A 7,888-nucleotide genomic window follows, 5' to 3' on the forward strand; every position below is an offset into this window, starting at 1 on the left:
GCAACACGCTGTGACCACACTGACCCTTGATCCCATCATGCACATCCCGCTTGGTTTTAAGGATTCGGCGTCATCGAGTCAGCTCGCTCTGGCGTTTGCCGCCTCCTCTGCTGGGCGGAAATTACTCCGGAGCGTTCGACGAGTCACGTGTCGTCCGCTGTCGGCCTGCGCCACCAAGCTGATAAATCTCGAGACAAGACCGCATACTGGCCTTCCCAGGCAGCTGAGCTTCTTGTGACGCGGCGTAAGTCCCAGTGACGTCATTATCAGCTGTTAGCATCAATACCCGCATCAACAAACGCTGACAGTGCAGTGAAATTGAACAGCGAAGCAGTTTGGTTTGTTTGTTTACCCCAGGGCCTTGAATTCAGTTTTCTGACCGAGATAAGAAAGGTCTGATATCTGGTGGTCTGACTATCCTTCGTTCACCGCACGATGGAGGTCTCTGGCTTCCAAAATAGCAAAAATAGCATAATAGTAAAAAATAAAGACACCTGTAATTCGTAAATGCTGATATTTTGTGGACCCATCAATGCCTCCAGCCAACAGTTTGGTGCAGCTCCGACTCCTACTCGCACAAATGTTTACAAGAAATTATTTCACCTTGAAGCAATGATTTTGGATCATCTGAAGTCGACGCCGACCTCACCCGGAATTAAACACAGGTATACGATAGAGAGGCAGTTAACCTGCAGACCGTGAGTGACATCCCGCCTTGGCGTGCAGAGAAACGCTTCTACTTCCGCCGAGCCGTGCCGCAATGAACAATGGCCTTCAAATGTCAAAGCCACCAGCGGACCGCTGCCAGGATCAGGCATTCGAACAGCGAGGAGCCCGGCAAGTCAACGAAGAAGACGGCAACGCTACACAAGAGGCTATCACAGTGAGCTGCATTGCCAACCAGCACACTATCCACGTTCTTGGTGCTCGCTGCGTGCGTCGGCGAGCGGGGTGCTCAGTGTTGTTGATATATTTCTGCACTCTTTTGACCGCACGGATCAGGGTATGACACCCTTTTGTCAGACCTATGGAGATAAAGCGTGCGGGCGTCATGCGCATGATGCGTGAATACGCGTTATGTATGATGACATAATATGCGTGATTAAGCGTGCGGGCGTCATGCGTGTGCTGCGTGGATACGCGTTATGTATGATGACATAATATGCGTGATTAAGCGTGAAGTACATAATATCCATGATAAAACGTTTTCCAATTCGTGTTCTATTTTGCACGCACTACCAACCAGCTTAATTTCAGCTTTTGGCTCCTTTTCCTTATGGACACTGTCCATAAGCTTGTTTACGGCACTAAGGTACCCCGAATCTCGCTTAGATTCGAATGCACTCCGTATATCTGATCTGACCTGACCTGGTTCTGACCTCTTGAGATATTGATGCATCTCGGGATGATTTGTTCACTAACTCAGACTGTAACATAATCCCTGACGCTTATTCGAATGGAAAATATGAGCAATCGCGTAGATATTTCGTCACTTTAACCTTATAAAGGTAAAAAAGTCACTGGCCTCATTTACCCTTGTTATTAGAACACGTGTCTTCCTTCATGACGGTTGTATGGGGAGTTCTGGGGAAACCTGAGGCACCAATCTGGGGTTCAGCCTTGTTTGACCCTATTTGATCCTAAGGTCATGGCCGAACCTTGACCTCGAATTCTGATAAAACTGAGTTCACAAGCATTGAGGACGAGCTCCAGAGCGAGTGCATTGCCTGGCCCGACTAAAATAAAAAGTCAGCTGGCAACTGGCCCACGAGGGTCAACCCAGGCCCGGGGCGGCCGTGCCGCAGCATTGTGCGGCACGTAAACCCCTCTGCATTTCTGTCTGTCGAAACGAAGACAGAAATGCAAGGGTTAAAATCATTCGTGGAGCTGGATATTTGCGCTTGGCAATGGCGGGCACTCTGAATCCAAAGAGCGCAACCTGAATCCATGAATCTCTTATCCTAAACCTCTGAATCCATGCAACCAATTCGGTGCAGCTTTAGCACAGCTTAAGTACAAGTTAAGTACAACACAGAGACGTGCGTCGCTATTTAGGTCAGTCTTAAGACTACAAGTACCGTTTGAAGCAGATAAATGTATTTCAAGCTCAAAGGGCTTATAGGTCATGTGTCTACTTCAGGCACAATGCTCTACATCAACGCGGCGCTGTCCGAAAACTCCGCTTCGGATAGCAATATATGCTATCACGAGGCATCGACTTCTGAGCGCATAGCCTCTTGCCATCCAAACTTCGGTGGCATGGTAGCATTAATGTGGTGGTCACGCTAAAACTGGAAACAGTGGAGGAGGCGTCACTACGGTGGGCTTCATTTCAGGCAAGTTCATGCTCTTTTCACAACGCGAGAATCATACTAGGATCAAATGAACAAAAAGACAGAGTCATTCCTCTTCGCCAAGCTTTAAAACTGTCCATCGAACTACTTAAAATATGCAGAGCCACATTGTTGTACAAGGTAACATTAGCCAAAGAACAATTTAACTAACATACGTCAATCTTGCCTTGCCATGCAAAGCACCGTCGACAAATCACAAAAATCAAGACTGGAAAGAGCATGAACGAATTGAACCAAATTGAAAACGAACCAAATGGGTCAAACCAGCCCCACTCTAAGTTTTAAGTGGCCACAGCCATTCACAGTGGTGAGCATGCTACGCTGCTTAAAATGCATTTGTTGTAGAATACTCACTAGAAGAATATCAGACTGTCGTATAATTTTCTCACTTTGGGAGCTTTTGGGAGCACATTTTTGGCTACAGTGATGTATGACATTTTTATAACTATGTGAATATCGTAAAAAACACACAAGCAGACTATTTTGTGTTGTCAACAGTGGACATAGGAATATTATCGTTTCTATCATTACCCTAGAAATGTCGTTAACACATTTCGTGTCATTTGGCCTTTGAAAATACTTCTTAGGACAAGTCAGTAGCTTTAAAAGCGTTTCTTTAACAGCCTGGAAAACAAAATGAAAATAGCAATGAAAAGTGAAAAATAAGATATCGGTTCGGTGCGCTGCTATCAGGAAGGCTCATATGCTGCTCTATAAAACAGCTGATATCTGACACTCAGGAGCATATGATGCAGACTACGCAGAGCATTTTATCGCACATATACAGGTGTTCATTTGGGGCCGAATGAAGCGAACATCTGGTGGAATCATCAAACGTTTAAAAGTGGCTGAGAAGGCCATTTTAGCTTCTGCATCTGGCCATTTGTAACCTTTGGTCGCTGCATCGTAGGCCAGATAGACGATCTATTCATGGTTATGGATGCGAAATCTTATCACCTTTACACCACCCTTAGATAATTTACCAAGTAATTTTTCTAAGCTATTTTTTAACTTTATGTGGAAGTGCTTTGTAACAATATGCGGTTTCATGTTTTCACGTCTTCGATACTTTTTAGTGCATTTATAACCTTTTGGCATGCTTTTAAATTCAGTAAAGTCACTACGATTACAGGAATTAGCATTCGCAGCATTTCCTATGTCATGATATGGCTCCAGTTATCAAAAGAATCTTTCTGTGTGTTGTGTGTGTTGGGACTTTCCATGTCCGTCGTTGAGGTGAACACAAAATTCAGCCAAAAGCCAGGCGGAATAAAAAAACTCTTGGTGCCCCAAAAGATTGATGATACTGATGGTGACTAGTTCCCTCGGGCATACACATCAGTTGACCCGCAAAGTGGAGCTCTCAATCTTTGCTAACTGCTCTTCGCAATTTTCACCCCTCATTTTCATCTCCGCCGACGAATGTTGGCCACGGCGGCCGGGCGCTCCAGCGCGATGGTGTCGGAGTGTCCCCATGTGTATCACAGTGGACTGGCCAGAATATTTCCGTGCTAAACTTTGATGCGTACTTTACGAGGGATATTGCTTTGTGCGTACGGGTTACCATCCAGGTTTTCAGGCAAAAATTAGGCATCCTCCTTTTGAGCATCAAATAAGCTGTAAAATGTGGACAGCAGACTGAATATTTGAATGTTGCTGACTATGACTGCATCTCATAGCGCAGACAAAAGTCAGGAGGCTTAGAAATAAACGGTAATGAATGGTGCAAAACCTAAAATTAGTTCGAACACCTCATTATCTGGAGGTCGACTCCTACGGCTGCTTCCAGAGTAAACGCTTTTTTCAGACTTCAGATACATTGCCTTGGAATTTTTCCCTGTTCATCATCAGCATCGACGGACGAAAACCGGATGATTTTTTGCATCCATCTGTTTAGAAGGCGTAATGTCACCGAGTTTATCAACAGATACCAGATGGACAGTCCTGCGTTGTGCTCCAAAAAGACACGCTAAACACATTCCCGATCGCAATCACGCCACTGAGAAGGCAACAGCGCCCTGCTTGACACCGTTAGTTTTGACTGTTTTGGTTTGCCTTCCGCTCTTGGTGAACCTGTTCCGAACCCGCGCCGTTGTACTCCGGATCATACCGGGTGAAACTGGTGATGTAAATCAGGGGTTCAGCACGGACGCTACATTGGTAGGCATATCAAACGGGCAGGTAACGGTCCCCGTGCCGTTATGCTGCATACTATTCTGTCCCAACATGGACTGGCGGCAACGGTTCTCGCAACATCACTCTGGCAGCGACGGATGGGACTTTCAATGCTTTGAGCTGATCCCCTCCCCCACTCCTGTGCCGTCGGTAATGCTCATAGTGGTCTGACTGCCGGATGGTAGCGGTCTAATTACCGGCTACTGGCTAGCGGTCCATTACCGGCTACTGGCTAGCGGTCTCATACCGGCTACTGGCTAGCGGTCATTACGGCTACTGGCTAGCGGTCTCATTACCGCTACTGGCTAGCGGTCTCATTACGGCTACTGGCTAGCGGCCTCATTACCGGCTACTGGCTAGCGGCCTCATTACCGGCTACTGGCTAGCGGCCTCATTACCGGCTACTGGCTAGCGGTCTCATTACCGGCTACTGGCTAGCGGTCTCATTACCGGCTACTGGCTAGCGGTCTCATTACCGGCTACTGGCTAGCGGTCTCATTACCGGCTACTGGCTAGCGGTCTCATTACCGGCTACTGGCTAGCGGCCTCATTACCGGCTACTGGCTAGCGGTCTCATTACCGGCTACTGGCTAGCGGTCTCATTACCGGCTACTGGCTAGCGGTCTCATTACCGGCTACTGGCTAGCGGTCTCATTACCGGCTACTGGCTAGCGGTCTCATTACCGGCTACTGGCTAGTGGTCTATCACCGGCTACTGGCTAGTGGTCTCCATACCGGATACTGACAATAGTGGCTCATCAACAGCCACTGTCAGTGGTCTCCTTACCGGCTGCTGGCTAGAGGTTCATCAACGGCCACTGGTCAGTGGTTGGATCACATCTACTGGATAGTGGTTCATCACCGGCTACTGACAAGTGGTCTCATCGCCGGCTACTGGCTATTGGTCTCATCCACCGACTACTGACTAGTGGTCTCATCATCGGCAACTGCACAGTGGTCTTTCACCGGAATCTGGCTGTGGTGGTCATCGCCGAAACTGCCTATGGTTTCATTACCGGCTATGGCTAGTGGTAACATTAATCGATCACTGTTAAGAGTCTAATCATTGATTCATAGCTACTAGTCCTGATTACCGGTTAAACGGCCTGGCCGCCGGTCAGCAGTCTGACAACAGTCTGACAGAGAGACCGATTAATGTGGTTATGCGGCTAGGCTCCTATATGACAACCTCTGGACACTCCGGCCCCACCGACCTGTCTCAACTGTCAACAGCCGTACTGAGCGCAGTAAGTCTGTCCGTGCCCAGGCAGCTGGGCGACACCAGAGGTCAGACCGAAGAGTCGGGTCATGATGCGTTCAGGTTGTGTGCATCGCCGAGCAGTGATGGACAGTACGGGATACCGGACGATGGGGAGAAGGACTTTGGGTTAGTAGGGTCAACGGGTTTGGTTATCTTCTACTTACGCGCGTACTTGGTCGCAATTCTCACTCAAGTCCCGAATGCCTTTCCGAAATCAATCAACGTTCATGAGGCCACCAGGCCATTTCCAGGAATTGGGACCGTTTACTGATGCTCGCAGCTCCCCGGCAGCTTCCAACAGCGATCCCTGACTACCTCAGCACCGCTACCTGCCATCTTTGGTCAATGAAGGCCATCTGATTATTTTAAGTCGCGCTGAGTGCAGGGCTGAGAAAGCCTCATGGAACCTTCCACCATCTCTCACATCTTGCGGCCTCGAGCCTCACGATATTCCAACACAACACCAGCATGTAGACGTACGTGTGCAAGGCCGCAACTGCTTTGGAACAGAGCAAGAATACATGAATAGGTAACGGAAGAGCGAGCGAGCGATACGTGAAAGATGTCACCCGTTTCTGCACGGCACGAGAAGCGGTTTTCTTTGATACAGATGTCCACCGCGAGCAGACGTTGCGGTCTCCAAGAGGCGGCGTGGTTTTCCCTGCGTTTCAATGCATATGTTGTCATAGTTACCGGGGACGCAAGATTGATATACAGATCAATAGACTGTAGACCACCTTGTTCGCTACTCTCATATTTTAAACATACGGAACTACCTATCTGTGAGTGGCCGCATTCTCGCCCGACCTCTCCCAATAGTGATCATTACGGCCAAATTAATCTCAATTCATTTAGTTTCGTTACATTCTGTGATCTGGGCACATGCCGTAATGAAAGTGAAATGAAGTTCTTTATTAATTATGCGTAATTTTGACGAAAACAGGCAAACAATAGCGTGATAACTGAGATATGTATGCTGAATCTAATACACACATTATTAAATCAACGCACCCAGGAAACTGTTTATTTTGCAGCGCAGTTTCCCATCAGCCCACCAATCACGTGAAAGCTGGTAATCTATCATTCACTGTTCACATCTGAAGCTGCATCCATACAAATCGCATGCGTCAATAAGCAAATGGCAAGTTTTGTCGCTCTGGCCACATACATATCTCTACATTGACAAGCGACGAAAAACCCGCATATCAGCAGTACGTGAGCTGATTCATCCCTGGCCAATTCTGTCCATTATGAAGTGCAGTGCCAACGATCCGGCTCAGCTTCAGCACATATTCAAGGACCGTCACCTGGCTTAGCTGGGGTACAGCTTGTCTCAGCGACTACGTCCCGACAGTGTTCGGATAGGCGGCCGTCGTTGGTCGTGCTCCGAGATGGGTCGTCAGTGCGTTAGCGGGGAGTTGGCGCACTTCGCTTCTGCAGAACCCCACCTAAATACCAGGCGCCAGGGGCGAGCCCAGCCACCAGCTCGAGGGGTAGTCCGGAGAACCGGTTCTCAAAAGGCGAAGAGAACGGTCGTGTCGTCTTACTGTCCGCTGTCACTATCACAGGCATCGCACCAAATTACCACTTTTTCTTTGTTTACACGATACCAAAAACGCCTCTTTCTTCTTCCGCACCCCAGCATGTAGCGTATTCAACCCCACTCTCCTGCCATTGGCCTGGGGCCATCCCTGATGGGTCGACGCGTATCCGCAGAATGGAAGTGAACGGGTAGGCGGTGCAGTTGAGGACGCACGGACAGGCCTGGCAGATCAGCCTGGCCGGCTGCGGTGTGTCAAGGATAACTGGCGCACATCCCAGCGGTGCGTGGGCGATTTTTGTGCGCAGGATTGTGCGCAGACGTCGCTAATCGGACGAGGGCACTCACACTGGACAACCGGCGGCCGTGAAATGGGTGTGCGGGAAAAAGTTTTTCATAATGAGGAATGTATTTATAGACCCGCCATTTGTACATTGCACCATGCATTTACAGGTTATTCTGACTCAGTTTGTTGTGTCAAGTTAACAGCAAGACACTTTCCTGCGCGGAACGCGAGCTAATAACTTAAGCAATCAATGCTTATAAAACCAAAAACAT

This window comes from Pollicipes pollicipes, unplaced genomic scaffold, assembly GCF_011947565.3.
Source record: "Pollicipes pollicipes isolate AB1234 unplaced genomic scaffold, Ppol_2.1 Scaffold_1600;HRSCAF=1878_pilon_pilon_pilon, whole genome shotgun sequence".
Classification (NCBI taxonomy): Eukaryota; Metazoa; Arthropoda; class Thecostraca; order Pollicipedomorpha; family Pollicipedidae; genus Pollicipes; species Pollicipes pollicipes.